Source organism: Cydia strobilella, chromosome 4 (assembly GCF_947568885.1).
Source record: "Cydia strobilella chromosome 4, ilCydStro3.1, whole genome shotgun sequence".
In the NCBI taxonomy this organism is placed as follows: Eukaryota; Metazoa; Arthropoda; class Insecta; order Lepidoptera; family Tortricidae; genus Cydia; species Cydia strobilella.
In genome coordinates, this window is record NC_086044.1 from 3,929,638 (window position 1) to 3,953,743 (window position 24,106).

Below are 24,106 nucleotides of genomic sequence, written 5' to 3' on the forward strand. Positions count from 1 at the left end.
TTAAATGGCTAATGGTTAATGGCCATTAACCTTTTTAATTGTTAATTTTTAATGGTTAATGGCATTAGCGTTCGGCCAACACTGGCTAACTATATACGAAACCCTATACTGAGCACGGCCCGACATGCTCTTGGCCAGTTTTTTTTAATTGTTACCCCATCGCCACTTGGCTGAGTCTTGTGCTAGTAACGAAAATAAAATCACTCAATCCAGAAAATACGAGAAGACAATGTACAGACTTGTCATTTATTTTCTCGACAGAATCGGGGCAAACCAGAATTTCGCAATTTTAACCAGTGTTCAGCATCTATTCACAGTAAGATACAAGCCGACAAACAATTTGGCAGCGAAATAAACTCTACTTTGTATATGTAAATCCCGATTTACTGCTGAAATCGAAAGATTAAAAAAAACACCGTAATTCTAACTCCCACGTTCACAAACAATGTATGGAGTTTACGCTCCCTTTCACGCACAATTTCAGTCGAATGTCACACTAAATCCATTGAACGTAATAAGTACTTACAAATTTATTTACCATCCGTAATGTACTTTTTTTTGACCTTTTACTTCTCCAAACTCCTATCTTAACAAATAATGTAATACAAAAGAAACCGTACAATGAACATAATAAGTTTAAAATTCGCATGAGTGTTGAACCGGCATACGCCATTTCTCGCAAAGTTATGCCGCGAGCTTCAAATGAATGAATACGTTACTTTACGAACAAGGCATTCTTTGATGTACGGAACATGCCAATATTTAGGAGTTTATTTTTACTTTCGCGGCATGTATGTGCTTTTGTAGGAATGGCCAATAAATGTTTGGAAACAAATTCGTAAATGGAATAGTAATGACGCAGGGGAATGTAATGAGAATAATAAACGGATTTACGAGTTGTACTTACGTGAAACGTAATGGACATTACGATTTAACCCTTTTAAGTGTAAAATATTGCCACATACAAGTCTCATGGTGGAGTATGCGCCAGTTTTCTCGGTCCTTGGCCAGGTTCTTTAGGTCCCTGTAAGACACGACATTAAATTTGCTTTCGCTTTCAGTTGTTGTTGTGTAGCTTGTTCGTGGTTTTCCTCTGCCTCTTCTCGCTACATACACATGCATGTCTCTACATACATGTCTGGCAGTCGACAATTTTAAAACATTAAGGACTAGGTTTAGGTTAGCTACATTTTTATTGTAGAATTTTATACAATTCTAAACGGGCTGAGAACTTCCTTTCGCTAAGTCATGTGCTTTCGCTCTAATACCATAAGTATGCAATTATAGTAAACGGATGATATCAAGTATAATGTATTTTAAATACATCCCGACGTTTTGAACCCTTTACTGCGTTCGTGATCAACGGGTGTCTAAGAAAAATATTAGTAGTTTATGTGACTGCTACATAATGAAAGGCATTAAAATACGAGTGTGGGTTTAAGAAACGAACGAAGTGAGTACAAATTGTACAAAATGAGTAAATGAAGCTATTACAACATTTTCACAGATAAGAAATTTGCTGTAATAAAACAGTATCTTAATGTTGGCCATTATTTACGGATTTTGAAGGCATCATAGAAGGTTTATGATACTGATATGTGTATAAAATATATATCAAAAGTAATGAAACAAAAAATATATCAAGGCTGGTTATACATGAAAAATAGGGTCACAAGGCTAGTTATACATTACAACTATTTTATAGGTAAATGACACTGCTATATAGACTGCTAGGACTGCTAAATGTCCACACCATTCAACACTATGGTCTCACAACAGTCCTTGTCTTGCTTGTTCCTTTATGAGATGGATGGATCCCAAGTAAAGAGAAAAACCATTCCATTTCATTCCCAATTAGTAGTATTCGTACATATTACCCAGTACAAGTAAAACATTTTTCCGATTGGAATCGACACAGTAAATGCGAGTGCGCCGTTTTTACGCCGCAGCCGTAAACCGTTCGAAGCGTAAAAGAGGAACACTAGTCGTAAATCTACCTTCGGCTCTTTCCCACTGACCAGCTGGTCTTTTGTATACATATAGGTTATCTGGAGGGCTATTTATAATACTACTCTACTCTCGTTTGTACTCGACCAAAGAGAATAGAGTGTATAGAGGGTTATTGTCATAGTGTCAATTGCAAAAAATGCGATCAAATGCCGCAATGACGGTTGTAACATACGGTTCCTGAACACATCATAAGAGCAATAATATCTGTGTAGATAAAGCAGTATATGTAGTTACATATGCTTGTTTCATAAACCCACACTCGTATTTTAATGCCTTACATTATGTAGAATGTTGTTAAAAAGAATGAAATAGCGGTGGGCAGGCCACGTAGCCCGCATGAGCGACGGTCGCTGGACAACGGGGCTAACTAAATGGCCAGGACCGCTAGGTAAAAGTAAACGAGGAAAACCAAGAGCCAGATGGGAAGACGACATCACACATACGGCTGGCAAACAATGGATGACACAAGCCAAAGATAGAGACCGCTGGTCATCTCTGGAGGAGGCCTTTACCCTCAGCTGAGAGGGGTTCTCGCTTGACATTGCTATTTATACTTTATTATTATATTACTATTGACTATTGACATTTAAATTATCAATCTGCATTTTGTTGACTCTATTATTCTATTAATTAAAAGGCATGAAAATATTCAATTTAATTAAATGTATTAAACTTAATTAATAATTAATTAATGCCTACTAAGGAATTTATCAAAAATTTGCATGACAGAATAGGGAGATATAGAAATGTACTGTAACTTTTTACGAAGCACCTTTGACTATTAATTTAATTCTATGAATATTTGCGAGAAATAAAAGGCCTTTTTTATTTAATTTTATTTTATTATGTAGCAGTCACATAATTTCCATATATTTTTCGATCCTTAAATTCCGTCACCATACAAAGTACATGAAAAGTGATAACGAAGTGGCATTAAAATCTTAGAACGCTTTTATCTCCTATTAGTATCGAAAGAGCTCGTGATTCTGAGTATAAAATAACATAAAAACATCCAAATTAAAAAAGTAGTGTACAACCTAAAATAATATGGCCCTCCTATGTCTATAGTTCATAATGCCAACCAAACAGTTAAAATAAAGTCAGCAACGCAGCCCATTCTCGCAAGATTGTTTTAGTTCGCAACTCGGAGCGCGCCGCCGCCGGGCCTTAATTAACTGAGTTGCTATTGTTTACGTACCTACACGCTTTCCAGCACTGTTTATTGATTTACTTATTACATGATATCACAAAGAAAGGCTAAAAAGTGAGCCTCTATGCGAAACATAGGCATTTTCTATCTTTTGTTGCTCTTTCTGAATTCTCAATTCCTTTTAATCTAACATTTTAAACTTTCGCGGTTTGAACACATATTAAATCACATTTACAAACTATCGCGAATTTATTTTGTTACCTTTATTTACCGACGCTTCGACACAGGTTTCACTGGTCGTGGTCCTTTTAATCTTACCCCAACGCACCTTGCTTCAATAAAAACGTCGCTTATTTTTATAACGCACCGGTAGCAAACAAGTGTTTACCTACTTACAAAATATAGCTAAGGATTATAGAAACATCCGGTCTATGAAACGGTTGGTATCATCGCGCACGAAAACCCGCAAAATTCCGTTCCAACGTATACACGTATAATATATTAGTAACCCAGACTAGCGATAAATTATTATTATACTCCAGACGTTTCATAAACGTGCGGAGATTTACGCCAGTAAACATTTACTTTGAAACGCCCTACATGGCAATTCCAACGTGCACTGATATCAAAATGATATTTGAATCATGTTATGTAATTATCGTGCGTCTCGCCGGCGTCAATACATGTACGGACAAGTACGAGCGAAATGCACTATAACAAAAAACATGATTCAAATATCATTCTGATGTGTCGTAATAAATAAAACATGTGATCGGTTACCTATATCTACGTATAGTTACTTTGAACAGATATTTTGTATACACCTAACTAAAATTCTATAAGATTGTGAAATTGCAAGAATCCCGTCGGCTTTTCTCCGTCTCCATAAAAAGGATAGTTAAGCGGACTCTTATAAATTTAATTCGTCCTTAGCTTGTTAGGACATTCTCCGCGGCTCGTTAATATTTGAATTCAAGACAATTATTATAATTGTCTACTGTTTTGTTTTGCTTAATTATGTTTTACATACGCAGACTCTTGGTGTTCTGAGTTGTGATAAAATAATGAAATGTTTGTGATAAAATAATCCGTTTAAATTAAGATGTTACTTTCTTCTGCTTAAATTGTATCTTTTTAATGTTTGTTTTCGAGTGTAAATAAATATGTATGTTTGTATGTTTTATTGTTAGGTTAGGTTAGGTTGGCAGCTCAAATGGCTTGATAAACTGAATGCATGTGAATTTAGTCGTAAGTAAAATTCACCAAGAAACCCCTACCAGACTGATTTAACTATTTGTTACGATCATACGATTCGATTATGATTTATGATTAGGCGGTTGAATGGCGTCGGATCCCACAGGATAGGAACGAATGGCGAAACCTAGTATCGGAGGCCAAGATCCACTTCGGGTCGCTGAGCCAGCGAAGTAAGTAAGTATACGATTATGATCTTATACCGATACGACCTTAAAGATCGCTCACGCTGAATGAAAGTCGTGTCGTGAGATGCGTGCGTGCTATCAAAACCATAACACATTGTTAAATTAGAATCGGATTCTGGGACAAAATTTTCGACCGAGTGGCGCGAAGGTTTCCGTTTCATTCAATTGGTTACTTGGGCAAAAATACTTTATGTTTTCTCCTATAGGTCATATTGCTCAACAGATTCTAGTTAAATTATAAGCAGGTTCGACAGTTATATTTTTCGTCGATCAGTTCAAGCTCAGTCGCACACAAAGAGCTCTCAAATGCATTATTTTAACTTTTTGTTCGTCTATTCGTAACTCCCAAATCACCGCTAGTCTCTCCGGCGTTAAACTGAATGCCAGCAGCGTTATTAACTCGATGCTCCGTAACGTCGTAAACGATACATTGTCTGTAACAGCTAAGCAGCATTAACTGCAACAGCGCAGGGCGGACACGCTATACAACAAAAATCACTTGCATTTCTATGTGTGAAGGGCACGTCTGTACACGCGGCATTGTGTGAGTAAGTCGCTTAAAAACAGTACTGAGCGGTCGGCAAAAGGTCGTCAATGTGCTGTCGCGGGGCGAGGTAATTCGAATCGGGGCGGGGCGGTGCATGGCCGTTCTGTATGACAATACTATTATTACTTATTCACTAACAAGACAACTTAGAGAGAGCTAATACATTGCAAGAGGTTGAAAGTCCTTACAAATCAGTTTTAAATTAGATAACCAGGCATAAAACTTGCGTAGTAAACTCAACAGTGATAAAGTGATAAGGAGGTAAAAGACCCAAATCTCGACACAACACATTATAATTTTACACGCCACGTAACGCCTTAAGGAAAAGGTGAAAGCGTCCACCTAAAACTGACCCACCTTCGTTTACCCTCATCACTTAAATTCGGGTTAACCCCAAATTTTCCCGCGGCTCTCCTTGGACTGGTCAATGTATTTTGTTGAATTTAGGTAATGAACTAATTTGTCTTGGCTATAATGGCCACCTAAATCTGGCGTCTACTAACAAATGGGTCTTATGTTTGTGCGCTGCGAAGTATGGATTCTTAGATGAAGACGAGGCTATTTATAAGGTTTCTCTGCGACGTAATAACTTGCTATTTATAAAACTAGTAACATGTTCTAATAAGAACTATGTAGTAGTATGAATTAAAATAGACTAAGAGAAATAAATTTTGAGTAATATTTATAACGCCCAGAATGGCATATTTTTATAAATACATGAACCAAATTATGCAGTATATCAGTGCTTACTACTTGATTCCGGAACACCTATTCCTAAATTTATTTCCATTTTGGAATGAGAAGAACAAGATTATTTAATAAACATATTTTTAAACTAAACTAAACGACGCTAAGAGAAAAGGGGACAAAGTCACGTGGCCACTTCTTTATAAAACAAGATACAAGATGATTCTTTTGATTTCTTTTTGATTTTTTAATTATTTTATCTACACACATATTATAAACCCTCTTTGATGCCTTCAAAATCCGTAAATAATGGCTAACATTAAGATAAACTGTTTTTTTACAGCAAATTTTTTATCTGTGAAAATGTTATTATTGCTAAATAATAACATCGATTTTAATAATATTATTTCATTCAAATTTCGAACATCTCTGCAAAACAAAGAAATTTTATTTGACCTCTATTCTAATATCAGTCGAGATGACGTTTTATTCGAAATGAAATGACAATTGCATACAATTTTGACAAATCTCGCTTGTTAGTTGGTATCGAACGATATGGCAATCGACCCCCACTCTAGTTTGTCTCTGAATTAAAAAAAAACTACGGATGCGTGACATGCGTAAAAAAATTTTTCGTTGCCGCCATTTGACGTGCAGTTTATCTTCAAAATAATTTGTTTTGTTGTTTTTAAAGTAACTCTAGCAAAAGTTTCGATAAAATGTGCGATAAAAATATTTCGGAGACTGCCCCAATGTCGGCTGGCTGTAATATGAGGTTAGTGAATATATCATAGAAAGTTTATAATATGTGTGTAGATAAAGCAGTGTATGTAACTGTACATAATTAGGCATTAAAACACTCGTGTGATTCTATTATGAAACTCACTTCGTTCGTTTTATAAACCCACTAATAAGCTTTTAAAAAATTGCATGAAAGTTGCTTATCTCACCTAACTTTTATAATAATCAAAAATCGAAAATAATCAAACGCATACAATAAATTGTGTAAAAGTATTTTCCATAATTTCAATATTCGTGGAGGAAAACGGGGACTACTTTTGTATGGAGAAGCGCCGTCCATTTGTTCAAATTGATAAATATTTGTATTGATTGTAATGAATGCGACGTCAGGGCGTATACATACAGTACCGGCCAATAATATATCACCTTTGAGTGTTTTTGTATGAGCTTGTATAGAGTAAACAATATAGGTTAGTTTGTAGATTGCATATTTTACTGTCATTTTATACAAATATATATGATGAATATTGCAATGAAATACTGTGAATTACAATAGGATACACAGCATAATACTAAAAAACTAGTAAAAAGCCTTAAGCTTTCCATTCCCCCTCATCGCACTGGTTTCCTGACCAACTCCTATACTGTTCAGGCGACACGCCTGTGGAACGACCTTCCACTCAATATCAGAAAAGCTCAAAGTAAATTCACGTTCAAGCGTATGCTGCGCAAGCATTTGTCTGAAAGATGTAAGTAATGTTTCACAGTAGGTACATGTATAAGTATATATGTATGTATGTAGATATGTATGTAAGTGTATCATACAAAGTATATGTTTAAGTTTATGATTTAAATATAATAGGTATACTATAATTAGTATTTAATTTGTAAATAGTAGGTAGTGATATCGTTTAATTATTTTCAAATACAGTACAAAGCCTGCACCAACAAACGTCTCTTTTTGGCCCAGTGGTTGACTGGTAGAGAATGCCTTAAGGCATTAAGTCCACCATTTGTACTTATTTTATGTGCAATAAAGTATAAATAAATAAATAAAAAAATTAATTAAGTTAACAATTTCGGGCTCCCACTCAAAAACTCAAAAGCCCGAAAACTCAAATCGGGGATATGGCAGACCCTGCCGGCGATGGCGGGATGAACTAGACTCCTTTTTGAAGGAGTGGCCAGACACAGCACTGGACAGAGATCTATGGAGGAATTGGGGGGAGGCCTTTGCCCAGCAGTGGGACACGTCAGGCTCCAAATAATAATAATAAGTTAACAATACATTTAAAAAAAACATCTATGAAAAAACCAATACATGAGACCAATTTTTCTCATCGCCCTTATAAAGGAATACTACTAGACTAGCATTCATTTAGCAGTGAGGTGGAAGTTACTAACAAATATATAAAAAAAGTTATACCGTAAAAACAATGAGCTGATATATTATTGGCCGGTACTGTACATAGGATATCAATTAATAGTATTCAAATGATGGTTACAAATTTTAGGCAACTGGCTTTCTAGAGCTAGACATTCCTTTAAATGAAAAGAAAAAAGATGAAGAAAGTAAGCCTATAATCTAGTTAAGCAAGTTAGGCGTTAATCTCAAAGCCATCAACATTTCGGGAGCGTATCGTTACAGTTGGACTGTCTGGGACGTGTCCCGACTTCGTTTGCTTCCAGACAAAGTCATATATTTCACCAAATATATCTCAAACGGCTTTATTGTCAAGGTCGTAAGATTGTTTTGATATTTGCGACCTTAATTTGGCTTGAGTAGATCTGTTGGAGCTTGCAATAAACACAAACGTATGTTTATGAAAGAAAGTAAAGCATAAAACAAGGCCGTACTGATAATCCAAGGAAGAAACTAACATACCCAACCCGATACACAGTCGGGTGAGCTCAAATCTTGTTATTTTTCTCAGCGCAGAAGTATTGTCGTTACTTTTGTGATAATAAGATACCAAATATTATTTTGTGTAAGCTTTGATGATACGGGCCGGCAAAGAATTCTCATACAACATTGCCTGCCTAGGCCGGCAAAGTAGCAATTCGCCAGAACACGTGCCCTGCAATAAGCTGGCTCGTGCTCGCTGCTAAGCTCGGTCGTCTAAAACTTCTTGGCCAGCAATCTCTTACTTCCCGGTCTCTGTATATATTGCTAAAAAGCCACTGATATCAAATTTGCGTTCATTAGAAAGAATCAAAACATCAGGGGCTAACTTATGAACACAGGGGTGTACCTATCACTACATACTATAAAACAAAGTCGCTTCCTGCTGTCTGTCTGTCCCTATGTATGCTTAGAACTTTAAAACTACGCAACGGATTTTGATGGGGTTTTTTCTAATAGATAGAGTGATTCAAAAGGAAGGTTCATATGTATGCATCAGCACTGCACCCGTGCGAAGCCGGGGCGGGTCGCTAGTGTTTGTATAAAATACATTTTGTTTGTCTGCAACTCGACTGGGACGGCGCCGCGTTCTCATTAACCCGGGCAAGTGGCTCTTGAGATATTACGCAGACCTTTATTGTGGGTAGTTTTCATTTTAGATGAAGCTGCGAGAATTACGTAACGATGAGTTTGTAATTCATAATTTTTTGGCCTGAGCGCTTATAAAATATATTTTTAGGTTATAAATAGTACTTTTTTAAATCCTAACAGTTTTAAATGATTCACGGTTAGTTTTACTAGACTTATATTGACCGAGATATAGACCGTGATTACCTTTTGTATTGTTTTTGAGCTCCCGATATTTCGACGCAGTTACATGCATCTTGTTCACGGGTAAACTGAAGATAGCGGGTACCGGGGGCGGGGTTCAAAAACAATACAAATGGTAATCACGGTCTATATCCCGGTCAATATAAGTTTTTTTATATCCTGTTATTTTTTCTTTTATAAAAAAATTAAAAAAAAATTATTCAGGTATCAACCCAATTCAATAAAATAACAATTAATTATAGGCGTTTCCGCACCGCAATTAACTTTTAATAGGTTATACCTTATGAAATAAAACTATGAAAACGGATTATATCGCGTATATTGAATTTATAATACATCCCGACGTTTCGAACTCTTTACAGCGTTCGTGGTCAACGGGTGACTGAGGAAAAATTACAAAGTGCAAAAATACCCACATACTAAAATAATGAACAATCATAGACTACAAACTTTAAGGCTGGTTGTACATGCAAAATCGGTTCATAAGGCTAGTTATACACTATAATTATTTTTCAAGTAAAGATATATATATATACGCGATAAAAACTATGCCGGCTCCAACCCTACACCACGGACCCGAGAAGATTTAATTCCCTCCTAAATTGTAGGAGGGTATCCCAATATGGGACCGGCAACAAACTCGGCGGGACACATCTTTTCAAAACATCAGAATGTCCAGCATCATCCAACACTAAGGTCTCACAGTCTATGTCTCGCTTGCTCCTTTATCAGGTGGACTACAGGATCCCAAGCTGGTGGTAGAGAAAAGCCATCTTCCCTATTAAAGTTTGGATATTTAATAGGGAAGATGGCTTTTCTCTACCACCAGCTTGGGATCCTGTAGTCCACCTGATAAAGGAGCAAGCGAGACATAGACTGTGAGACCTTAGTGTTGGATGATGCTGGACATTCTGATGTTTTGAAAAGATGTGTCCCGCCGAGTTTGTTGCCGGTCCCATATTGGGATACCCTCCTACAATTTAGGAGGGAATTAAATCTTCTCGGGTCCGTGGTGTAGGGTTGGAGCCGGCATAGTTTTTATCGCGTATATATATATATCTTTACTTGAAAAATAATTATAGTGTATAACTAGCCTTATGAACCGATTTTGCATGTACAACCAGCCTTAAAGTTTGTAGTCTATGATTGTTCATTATTTTAGTATGTGGGTATTTTTGCACTTTGTAATTTTTCCTCAGTCACCCGTTGACCACGAACGCTGTAAAGAGTTCGAAACGTCGGGATGTATTATAAATTCAATATACGCGATATAATCCGTTTTCATAGTTTTATTTCATGAGTAACTATCGCGGTAACCGAAGACAATATTAGGTTATACCTTAACCTATCCACGCTTTTTATTAACTTGCTACAAATAGAATAATAATATGTCCTTTAAAAATCACCTCGAGAAGGACGAGGATTACTATTTAGGTAAATTTTATTTGGCTAAATATAACTTATTTATTTCAAATTGCACTGTTGAATAACATATTACACTTGTATAGTCAGATTTTTAAATTAAAGGAAAAATTTACACCTCCGGCAGGATTCGAATTTGCGACCATTGGAACACCGGTCCAGTATCTTCTGCCAACTGAAGGGATGGAAAAATTCGCACACATCTAGTAGGCCTTTGTGGCTCAGTTGGCACAAGCGATTGGACCGGTGTTCCAATGGTCGCAGGTTCGAGTCCTGCCAGAGGTGTAAATTTTTCTTTTAATATTTTTGGAGTACCGCTCGCAGACGTTTCTGCTTCATAAAAAAACTCTGATTTATTAAATAATTATGTATCTGTGATCTGTAGACCTCGGGACCCCCTATGGCAACGCCATTTTGAAACAAATCCAAAAATTGAATCAACTAAAATGTAGCTAATAATATAATTATCAAACAAGCTCACCACTTCACAAGAATTGGTTGAGAAATGCGTCTATGGAAAGTATTATTGACCAAGCTGAAACGGAGACCTTCGCTTCCCTCGGTCAATAACGTATCTAAGGAGCGGGTTCCGTAAAAATAATTCCGTAAGGGGTTCCTTGGCCGACAAATTATATGTGAGAGGTGTCGGGAAAAACAGCCTCGTTAACTGTAAGCGTTGAAGCGTGCTGGTTGGATGTTGGATGGGCATTAAAGAGGCGGTTTAAGGGACGAGCGGGAGCGAGGACGTTTATTACGAAGACTATTTAAATATTCACAATTTATTTTGTTACAATTATAAAAGTGTCATTTCATATAAAAGATCAGATGAGATAGTAAATATTAAAAACTAAATTAAATTATAATATTAAAAATAAAACTTATGCATAAATAAAATCACCTTAAAAATACTTACGTAAAACGACTTTTCTCATATACTGGTATTTCCTATAAAAAGGGACCTTATTGTCGATGGCGCTTACGCCATTATAAACGATGCTCCGATATAAATACAATGCCGCGCGACGCTGTGCGGCGTAAGCGCCATCATAGAGTAACTTATACTAGAGCGGTACTGTCATAGTAAATTTTGTAACCCCAGTAAATTCACTGCCATCTGTCGACACACTTTAAAACTAAAAATAAATATTTATAAAAATACGATAAAATGTATTTAAATATGGGTAAATGATTTTTTTATTTGCATTAATTATTTTTATATGATTTTGACCCATGTTCTTTCACTAGTATGCGTTAAAATTATAAATAACAAACGAAACAGTCAACGCCCTCTATACGAGTGTAGGCCAAAACTAGTGGCGCCATCTGATCGAGAATCAAATTTTCGTGATTTTCGAGGCACGTTTTTTCCTTAGACTGTATCCATCTATTACGGAGTTATATCTATCTTTGGCGCCATCGACAATAAGGTCCCTTTTCATAGAAAATGCCCCATATTATTTCTCTTATCATTATCACTGAGATTGATATATTAGTTTTCACATTGTTTTAAAATCAAATAATATGTTTTTTAATTAACAACTAGTAAACTTGTAACTTACGCCATAAACTAAAGGACCATTAGAAAAGGCCTTGAGTACAAAGGATAGGTGTTTTAATGAATCAAACGTGTTGAATGTGCCTTTGGTATGTTTAGGTTAGATTTAGTGGGTCCCCTATTCTTCTCGCTTACATAATTACGAATGTTATATAGGAAGCGCCGTCGCATACGACTTTTTACATAAAACCTCTATAATGAGATTTTATTTCTGCATTTCACACTGTGTGGCAGTAAGACTGTTTGAGTAAAGGTAGGTAGGAAAATGTGCAAATTATTTACCGTAAGATCACCCAACTAAGATAGTCCAATACCTTTTTTTTTTTTTTGTTAGGAGGGAAAAATGCATTACGCATACCACCCGGGTGCGGGGGGTGACCCGAGTGGTTATGTGGGACTCCCGTCTAGGCTAATGAGGCCCACGCTGTACCCACTAAAAAACCCCCATATGCCGCCTCGCCGCCCTATTGGTGGGGTTACAGGAACGCTTGCGCTTGTCATCCGCGACCCCACCGGCGGCAGCCGCCCACGAGCGCGGCTCCTTCGCGAATGCCCGAAGGCCCTTCACGTTAATACCAACGTACTTTTTGGTATCGTTTGAGTTTTGTCTTTAGTGTTTTAAATATTTGACCATATAGAACTACAAGATTCAAAAATAGTCACACCTGAACTAAGTTAATAGGTAGGTATTCGTGTTAATTTTGAACCATAGTTCGTAGCTTTCGGAATATTTGCTTAGTTGGATATTTTAACGGTACAAAAATCTAATCTTGAGGCTTGGCAAATAGCTGAAATCAGGGCGATTTTCAAACCGGAGGTTGTAAAATCAGATACAAATAAGTTCATCAGTTGATTGTTAAACAAGTGATGAAAGATAAGCTAAACTTAGTAGAATTAGTATTTTTCTTCAGAAATCCATACTTTAATATTATAAATGCGAAAGCGTGCCTGTCTGTCTGTCTGTTACCTCTTCACGCTTTAACTGCTGAACCGATTTTAGTTGAAATTTGGTATACAGATAGTTTGAGTCCCGGGACGGACAAAAGGACATAGGGTAGTTTTTATCCCAGAAATCATCCTTTAAGGGGGTGAAAAGGGGGGTGGAAGTTTTGGGAAAAAAATAAGCTACCCGAATTACTAACCACGCAGACGAAGTCGCGGATAAAAGCTAGTAGTGTATAAATAATTCTACAGCAATTACACTTTAAGCGAATGTTTTATTCGAAACACACACATTTTCTTAAGTTTATTCTTTACCGAATAAAAACCACTAACCTTTTTACCACTAATGTAACAAAACCAATCATCCCGAAGCATACCCAACCCTTATCCTTAGCAGATCGTTCAAGTATTGTGTTACAAAATCTAGAAGCATATATACCTACCCTATTACCTCTTCAATGTATCCACGTATCAAAAAGACATTTACACACTAAGTTACAATGAGACATAAGACCTTTTGACACTGGGGAGTAGGGAACAGGCGTATCGAGTACCATCGAATATAATATCGGGATCCGAGCTCATATCAATTATGGACATCCCTATTCCTGATCGGGGGTGAACAGCTTTTGAAGTATTTGTATACGTTTTTGGGTCATCCATATCAGTTTATTTATATTTAATTTTACGAACGGGTCTACCGCGATCTAATTTCATTGTTTTTACCTTAAATTCCGACGTTCCAGCTGAGTTGCAGTTTATTTATACTGAATTTTTTCATGTTTTAAGCAAGGGCCAATGCCATGACAAAAGGGTAAATTAATATATGTATTCATCTCGCTCGCACTAATCTGCGAGTACGAGCGAGATGCATAGAAAGTAAGTTAAACTGGTGGTAGCCAGTAGCCACACTTAAAAGGTTAAAGTTGGCTCGATAGAAAAAAACCGGCCAAGTGCGATTATTTGATAGAAGACAGAAATACAAGCGTGACAGAGTGGTCAGAAACAAGACAACGAAAAGAATATTGACCCAGCCTAGAAACCAGCAGAGAAACCTGACAAGCAAAATTATATTTTTAGAGTAAACGAGATAAAAGGATCTGTTACAGCTACTTTGCATAGTTTTATGTTATTTATTATGCTCCGTATATATAACTACAAAGGCAAAACTTCGATACTTTTTACAAATTTAAAAATTATGTAAAACGTAAGATTATATCTAAAGCCTATAGCACACAAGACTACATGAATGATGAAACACCGTGGGATGAAGTGTGATTGAAAATAATACATTATTTATTATTTTAATAATGATGAAATAGATAATTCAATGAATACCTATATTATTAGGTAATCCGTATTTTTTGACATTTAGATTTTTATTCTAGAAAGTTTCTAAACTAGTATTTTGGTGTTTGACGATCCTTTTGTGAAATTATTATTATTAATTAAGTTTGACATATCTATAATAATTCAATGTTTTTAAGAACAATAATAACTGCATCAATAAATTGCTCTGATATTTAGATTAAGCCTTAAGGTAATATTTGTAAAACTTGACAATTTGAAAGTGCTTGTTGCTAGGCCTATTTGAATAAAGAATATTTTGATTCTTGACTCTTTGACAGGGGATTCCCCATAATAACTATAAGTTCAATGACTGAATTGTTATTTGAAATACTAAAGTATTTCAGATATGTTCCGATATACGTGAAAAGTTCCGAGAATTGAGCTCAGGGATGTTCACATATAAATATTACCCGGCACTCGACAATGAATAATATCAAAAGGCGAAAAAAGTAATTTCAAAATGCACCCATCTTTGAAAGGTATTCCAATATTGACTTCGTGTTTTACAGAATGGAATGAACGGAATCTGGATATTGAAGTTCGTTGAAAGGTGATATGTGAATAGGGTTTGAAAAAATGATATTCGGTGTCTAATTAAATTTAAATGAAATGTTTTTTAATGAGATGACCACGATTTCATCAATAAACATAGGTAAAAAGTAATAAGCGTAATTTAATATTTGGATTTTATTCTTACATAATTACAAATAGTTACACAGCGTAGGACTCGCCTCCATTCTATGTCCAAAATCAAAATCCAAAATCGACCTCCTGGTTCCTATAATCGGAAATTGGAAATTTGGCCATACCTGAACGTTTCCAATTTTCCTTCACTGTCACATTTGGATAAAGTAGCTACATTGGGTTTCTCAATTTTACAATTATTACACCCACAAATATAGATATAAACTTTAAACCAGAAGATTATCCCAGACAAACTATTATCAGGCTTACCTCCATAAATATTTGATGTTAATATCCGTTAGAAATATTATTAGAAATGGCTCTATAAATATTTCACCTTCTGGCACTAATAACGTTATTAACTCCGATGGCATTACCTAGGATCAGATGGGAATACTAAAAATAATCTAGGAAATGATGACGGTAAACATGTATACGTCAGTTCTAATAACATTTAGATTAGAAATTGTTCATGAAGATGTGTTTTGACACTGGATAGGAATTTTATTATATACTTACGAAAGATATACATGATATATGTATATACAGGTTGCTGTTTTAGTCACCTGCAATAATTTACAGGGTGAATAGGTATATAGGTCATACTGAGCAACTTTTACTATGGCACCAACCCCGAAATCGTGAAAAAAAATTGACTCCCCCATACAAAATATCAACATCAGACCAAACAAAATGTATGAAACAGCCAATTTTTTTCGCGATTTTCGCGGTTCGTCCTATAGTAAAAGTTGCTAAAACGATAAATAACAAACAGAAACAAAAATGTACAACTGACAAAAGTAAAGCTATGCAAGTTTTGAATACACATATTTACAAAAATAGGTACATGTATATCTACTTCCACACTTAAATCCTAAATAAAATCTATTTAATTTCAATGCAGGACCGCGTCCTAGAAAAATAATGTGTCATTCGCAATTGTCAACTTGTAAAAATAAAACAAATAAAGTAATCCCAACACCCCCAGCCGGGGCAATATCGACAGATCTAATTTCCCAAGCCAATCCCTTGCAGTCTCATCCAGATCTTTATAGGAGCTCTCGACTCAAATTGAGATGTAACAGGGTGTTACAGACTGCAGGCACAGTGGAGGCTTTGAAAACAGTAGGGCTATGGGATCATAATTTATATCACACATATCGTAAACCCTCTATAGTTAAAATTAGATTTAAATTTTGAACATCTCTGAAAAACAAAGCTATTTGATTGGACGTATATTCATACATCGGTCGACATGACGTTTTATTCGATATGTTTTCAAAATAGTGTCAATTGCAAATAGTTTTGATGAATATCTCATGTTAACGCCTGACCAGAAATATATGATCATTGTCAGGAGGGCGCTGTTATTCTCAATGTATAAGGTGACAGTTTAGTATAGTATGAAGAAATTTGTTCCAGTGAAATTCCGGTCAGGCTTTACTTGATATCGAATGAAAAAGCAGTTGGGGCCGACTCTAGTTTGTCTTTAGCATTAAAATTTAAATTAGAATGAAACAAAAGAAAATCAAGGAGAAACGTCTGTGAACGAAGCTTTTAAGAAGTGTAACATTCTTACGGTAGATGTCGCTATGGCCTCCCTAAGGCTTTTATATGGTTGAAATATTAGCTGTCTTGGTAGTTCAGATGGCAGAGCACTGGGCTAGCGATCCAGAGGTCGTGGGTTCAAGTCGCATGCAAGACAGTAAAATTTTCCACTTTTAATTTGTTTCTAAGCTTTATAGCAAAACTCGTGTAAAACGAGCAATTGAGATATTTCGGAAATACCATCTTAATATCCGCGAGTTCCATGATTGAGAAACGATGCGTTTTCTAATTAGGCGTACATAATTAGGCATTGAAACACTCGCTTTTAGCTCGTTTTATAAACCCGCACTCATATTTTAATGCCTTTCATTATTTAGCAATCACATAAACTACTATTATTAAATATTATTTTTCTCAGACATGCAATTAAAAGAATAAAGAAATCTCCACGAAGTCAAAGTTTTATTTCTAGAGAAACTAAAAGTAAACTAGACACAAAATATAACTAACACCTATCTTTATCACACAAATATTTTACATATGTAGTTTTTCAATTAATTACACGCATATATTTATGTATCTTTGATTTTTTTCATACATCAGCGTGAAAAGGGGTTGACGGCCTCATAACTATTCGACACCACTACGTTCGGCCTATATGTATTAGGCCGGCAACCCCTTACTTCGCGGCCTCTGTAGTAATGTACTATTGTTGGCCATTCTGTGTAGTGCGACAGAGGTGCATCGAGGCAAATTAATTCCAGTCGCTGTATTCTGCACAGCTACTACACAGCGTATTAAGCCGGGCGTCGCGATAAATTAAAATTGGACTTTTACTTTTACCAGCATATTTTACTTACTTTTCATTTCTCATGCTCTGGAAGAGGGTCATTGTTGTTCTATAAGGTGTGCAGAAAATGATACGTGTCTGCACTCAAGCATTTTACGTTCGAAGTACGATTTTTTTTAAGTTTTTTACGATAAGCAATTGAAATTTGAGTTTAAATGGATTTGTTATACATTTTCCATTCTGATATTTGACTCTCCATTCCATAAATAACGATAGTTTTGCCTAAGTTGTTAACTGGCCCTTAAGAAATACTATAAAAATGTATACGTGGTCATGTTTTAAAAAAAAACATGCATTTTACTTTCCTCGTATTCGAAATGAAAAGTAGAGTGTTCAACTCGGGTGAAAGGCATAATTTTAGCCTCGAACTATTGGCGCTCTCACTGCGTTCGAGCGCCAAAATACCTCGTCAGAAATAAGTGCCTTTCATCCCTTGATTAACAATCTAAAAACCGAGTACGGTCAAATTAGCGAGCAGAAAATGGATCGATGTGTTTAGTATTTATGAAAATATACAAGGTGTACTTAAAGTAAATAAACTAGTGGGGATCCATTTAAGGTAACGTGTGGTAAATATTCGGTGTCGTGTCCTGATTAGGAAAACGTAGAAAAAAAATTGCCGCGTTTTTTTTTTATGGCGCAGTTTGTCCATGTCGATATAACACTTCAGTCGATATTTACATAATACACGTACTAATGTGTTTGCCTCCGAATAACCGGGCTCAGAGCATAAATCGGTATCCTGGTACTCGCAGAAGTCTCAAAGAGCAAGTTTCGTAACCGACACTGACGGGATGTTAATTTACAAAACTAGGTTGAATAGACTTACAATACTCAGAATTTAATAAAATACGAGTATCGTAGTCTAAATACAATAAAATACACATATTAGCATAATAGTTAATGTCTGGATTATAGCTCTGCCAGATTTTCCAATAAATTGGCTAGCTATACTAACAGCTGAAATATGCTTCGCCTATATTTTACTGACAAAGGGTATTATATAAGGTATATTAGAGGCTAGAATTAGATACAGTAAATAGTTCGATATTATGTCTGTCTGTGTAGTTTGTGTGTTTAACGTGGGCGCGTTGAAAGATTTATTTTCATATTATTTTCCGTACATACTGCTGTACCTACTCGTATGAGTATATTAGTATTAAAGAAATCCAAATAGACAATGACAATTACTATCTTATTTCGAATTATACTACCTATATATTCGAATATATATCTTCGAATTCGGCGACGTGATAATTGTAAGGGTACTTTTCTTTAGGTGTTATATGATTCCGCAAAATGTAGCCCCTCTGTTTTCAGTGAAAACAAACCTGTATTTTTTTAAATACATACAAAGCAAGCATTAAAATTAAGGATAAAAATAATGCCTCCGATACTGCGAACGGCAAAACCATCGACTTATGGTTGAGCATTATCGATACGAGCCCCAACATACAGTATAGATAAGCTCTCACATTCAGCACCACCGTTTGAGTGCATAGGTGTGAGAACTTTATAATGTAGACCTATACTTGAATAGAACAGAACTGTACCATTCAATTTCCGACCCGTTTCGTACCTTGTCACAGTGACAATCAATATGAAAGTCGTTAGAGACGTCATACTATTGTCACTGTGACAAAGTACAAAATGGGTAGGGAATTAAATTATTTGACTATAAGACAATGTTGTGGTATATTGGTTATTTATTTAAGACACTTTGTAAGTACATTTTTATATAAGTGACCCATTTTCTTTATCCCAAAGATGGTGTAAGTGGACGCGTTATTAGCAAACCTTCACACCTTTTATTAATGGCTCCCCAAACAGTACAAGTTCTAATTAGCTTATTACCAAACAAAATGCCAGCTACATTTTCGACTCAAACACGCCGTAATATAATCCAATTTAGAACGCTTCAACTTCTCACATAGTCTCTTAAGTTTTAGTGATAACATTATGCACAAGTTTTTTAATGTAGACTTTTAGTACATGCACACTAGTGTTGGTTAAGATTCAAGTCCTTTGAGTCCTCTGCTAAGATAACACTCACTAGACTTATATTATCCGGGATATAGACCGTAATTACCTTTTGTATTGTTTATGAGCTCCCGGACTATCGTAATATCGGGAGCTCATAAACAATACAAAAGGTATTCTCGGTCTATATCCCGGTCAATATAAGTCTAGTTAAACTAACCGTGAATCATTCAAAACTCTTAAGATAACACTCAGTTTTACAGACTCTAGTTATTAAGCTTAGAATACATTTAACAGTGGAAAAATTACTGCCTTGGGTGAGGCTTGAACTCACGGCCTCTGGATCGATACTCCAGCGCTCTGCCAACTGAGCCATCAAGACCTCATACATAGTCAGAAAATCTTCCCACTATATGGGTCTAGTCATTAAGTCTAAACTTGAGTCCTTATCGAGATCCAAATCTTTTCTAGAGAACTCTCAAATGATGTACAAAAGTTCTCTAAAACGCATTGTTTTAAGCATGGTTCTTTTTTCCTTAGTGCCCATTTAGATAAAACCTACAAAATGTTTGACCAAGTCTTCATCAGAAGTCTCGCGTTCTTTTAACGTCTGTTTCAAAGACTCATTAACGGACTCGACTCGGGACTTAAAAGATTCGAAAGTTTTTTAACCCAAAGCGTAAAAACGAGTCAAGTTCTTCAAATTTAGACTCAAAAGACTCGACTACGACCAACACTAGTGCACACTGGCTGAATTGAAAATCTGGCTGCATTTGCCAGATAAAAGTGGCATGCTCACATTACCTACACACGTTTCTAGATAACGACATGCTGCAGGACATGGGTTGTTTTAGGTTTCTTTGTGAGCTGATGGGATTTTGATGACTAACCCGTCCCCGGGTTGGAACTTATTATTCGATTTTAAGGTATGATTTATAATTTATAACGGCCTCCTAGTCTATACTATATAGTTATCCTACCTATGAAGCCGATGGTCCTGGGTTCGAATTCCGGTAAGGGCATTTATTTGTGTGACGAGCAGACATTCGTTTTTGAGGTCCGCCTAGTGCCTTTGACCACCAAAGACGTCAACAAACGCGCGCGGCTACAGCCCAATATCCACCTTCGTGCATTCTGACAAGGCTTCCTATCCCTTAAAAGGCTCCCTATTAAAAGAGCCTATATTAAGGCTGAGGAAACAGTGCCTTATCCAATAAAGATTACAGTTTTTCCGTTCTCCTCATACTCATCAAATCACCGTTTCGCCGTCTGACACCGCAAACCACTCTCAATCTCCATCTCCATAAATCTAAAACTCAACAAGTACGTAAAGTAAAGCGGGCAAATTCGACACGAATCCGCAGCCCGGCTTAACAATGGCGGAGAGCATACAGTACAAACACCCGCACCCGACGATCGATTAGGGATGGGCGATTACGATTCGATCAATCGACTAATCGGTATTTTTCTGTGGCTAAAAAAGGATAATCGATTTATTAGAAGATTCAAACATACACGCTGTCCCTAAAACCAACGCCAAGACTTAAATGGCTTATAGAACAGCTGATGGGCTACAAGATTAAGCAATTTGACAAGCAAGATAGTCGACATAAACGTAAAAGTAGAATGAAAACACGAATTGTTCGGTCGATAAGTTATTATTATTAAATTAAATAAATTATTGGCAAAAAATTCATTTTTAGTACAAGCTTTTATCGCTGACTGTAATTTTCTTTCCACATGCAACTAATACTCATCGAGACACTTCTCAAAACCTCAAACACAATTAGGCTACGTTTTTTTATCACAGAGTTCCTATGGCCACCTCCTGTCTCCATCATCAAATCATCTCGATGGTACCATAATATTGCATTGTCACCCGACTTAATTAAAAAACGATTAATTCAATCGACAAATTGATCTTAAAAATCGATTAATCTGAAGGCTCGAAAAGAAATAAATTGATTAATTGACAAATACAGTAAATAATAAATTTCAAACCGATCCATTGAATGGAATCGTCCATTATGTCTTTGAATAGGTAAACCAATGAATCGGAGGATTCTTACAAATTGATTGACAAATAATCGATTATTCCGCTTTCGATTCCCATCCCTATCGCAGATTTCAGAATGTTTGCCACCGCCAACTTATCTGCGCGCCGCGAAACTTTATAAACGGTATCGAGGGGATATAGGGGTGCTCCAGTCTGCAACCACTATTTTAAACTTATATGCTTCATTTTAAGGAGACTTTTGAGAGAATGTAGAGTCTGTGCGGAAAGAGATGAGTCGTGAAATATATGGGATTCAGTTCATTTTACGACTCTTCTCTTCCCGCACAGACTAGCAAAATCATTTAAAATAAGTGTTCCGTTTGTCAAAACAAAGTTTTGCACAATTTTTTTTTCTTTCGGAGCGGTTATTTCCAAAAATATTAATTAAAAAAAAATATTGTTGAGGATGGGATATTGTTGATTGTCGGTATAATTGACTTGTATATCCATGCCAAATTGCAGCTTTCTAGTTCTAACGACCACCGAGCAAAGCCGCGGACAGACAAACGGACAGACAGACAGACGGACATGGCGAAACTATAAGGGTTCCTAGTTGACTACGGAACCCTAAAACCCTAAAAAAGAAAGGTTTTTCGGTGGTTTGGTGGAAAATAAGCTTTTCTCGCTGACTGTACTTTTCTTTCCACAGGCAACTAATACTCATCGAGACAATTCTAAAAACCCCAAACACAATAAGGTTGCGTTGTTTTATCACAGTTCCTATGGCCACCTCCTGTCTCCATCATCAGATCAGCTATACGCATCATTAAGTATGCAAATTTTCAGCTTCATTGGAAGTCGGGAAGTGGGTCAAATTTAACTTGCAAGATTTGACCCGTACATACATAGGTACATTGCAAGTTAATAAAAAGCTTGTAACATAGTTTTATATTTACGTGCACGATATAGAGTGTGGTTTTATAAAAAGCTAATGAAAATCTTGATTGGAGCGAGCGTACGAGTAAAAGGCATTTTCTCTGGAGAATACGAGGTGTAGTCGTGCTTGGAAAGCCGAAGCTTCGCGGAGGTTGCAACGTTATTTAATGAAGCGATTAACGTCCACACACGTTAACGCACAAACACACCGATATATTTTTCATTTCTCATGCTCTGAAAGTGGGTCGTTGTTGTTCTAAGAAGTGTGCAGAAAATGATACGTGTCTGCACTAGAGCATTTTACTTACCAAGTACGTTTTTTTCTTATTTTTTACGATAAGCAATTAAAATTTGTTTTTTAATGGATTTGTTGTACAATTTCCCTTCTGATAATTAACTCCCCATTCCATAAATAAAGATACTTTTGCCTTAATTGTTAATTAAAAGTACCCTCAAGAAATACTATTGAAGTTTATACTTAGTCGTGTTTTTTTTAATGTACATGTATTTTACTTGGCTCGTATTCGAAATGAAAAGTAGAGCGTTTAACTCGGGTGAAAGGCACCATTTCAGTCTCGGGCTATTGGCGCTCTCACTGCGTTCGAGCGCCCAACTACCTCGGCAGATATGGGTGCCTTTCATCTCTTGGTTAACAATCTACTATATATAATAAGTCCAACGAGGTGGAGCGACGACCTGGTGAAGGTCGCGGGAATTCGGTGGATGCGAGCGAGCGGCACAGGATCGGTCAGAGTGGCGAGCCTTGGGGGAGGCCTATGTCCAGCAGTGGACGTCTATCGGCTGACATGATGATGATGATATATAATAAGTTACAATTTCCTGCAATGGCATCTTACTTACACGGAAGTGCGCAAAAATATAAGTATATAGTTATACAGCCATACAAGGCTTTGTATACCTTCTTTTGATGCAATGCTTCATCGTGTATGCAAAATTTTGTGATTAGTAGGCATACTTACCTGATTTAAGAGTCCCCGGCAAGCTCGGCCGAATTTCACCTTCCCATACAAACGGAGGTCCGCTCTCATTTTAAAACTACGTTTTGGATTGTAATAAAACTTTGCACATACAATGTTATGAGGTATGTCTAGGTCTGAAATTAGTTTATATAGCTCTAGTATACAAAACAATCGAAATAGAGCAAAACAAGTTTTGTATAAAAAACTTAAATAATTCGCTGTATTTTTTTTACTATAGTATCTGAAGCTACATAAACACATTTCAGATCTAGATATACTTTATCCTATTGTAAGTACTAAGTTTCAGAGCAATCTAGCTAGTCGTTTTAAAATGAGAGCGTAACTACGTTTGTATGGAGAACCGAGCTTGCCGGGGACTCTTAAGGCATTTCGATATATTATTATATACTAATGTCCCTAATACTACTAATGTTTCTATCTCTATCGCACGCGCGTAATGATATTGCTGTACCGCTCGCACAGTGTCATTGACCGCCGGCATCATAGGTGGGACAGTGATATAATTACGCGCGTGCGATAGAGATAGGAACA

General features: G+C 36.3%; 1 protein-coding gene and 1 non-coding gene across 3 annotated transcripts in view; one reads left to right on the plus strand and one right to left on the minus strand.

Annotated features, from left to right (window-relative positions):
* The window catches only part of LOC134740482 (pseudouridylate synthase RPUSD2-like), a 548,963-nt gene that overhangs the window by 297,045 nt on the left and 227,812 nt on the right, over window positions 1-24,106 (minus strand). The window lies entirely within an intron of this gene.
* Window positions 10,944-11,018, plus strand: Trnat-ggu (transfer RNA threonine (anticodon GGU)). The gene has a single exon. It is a non-coding gene; the product is annotated as a tRNA-Thr (tRNA).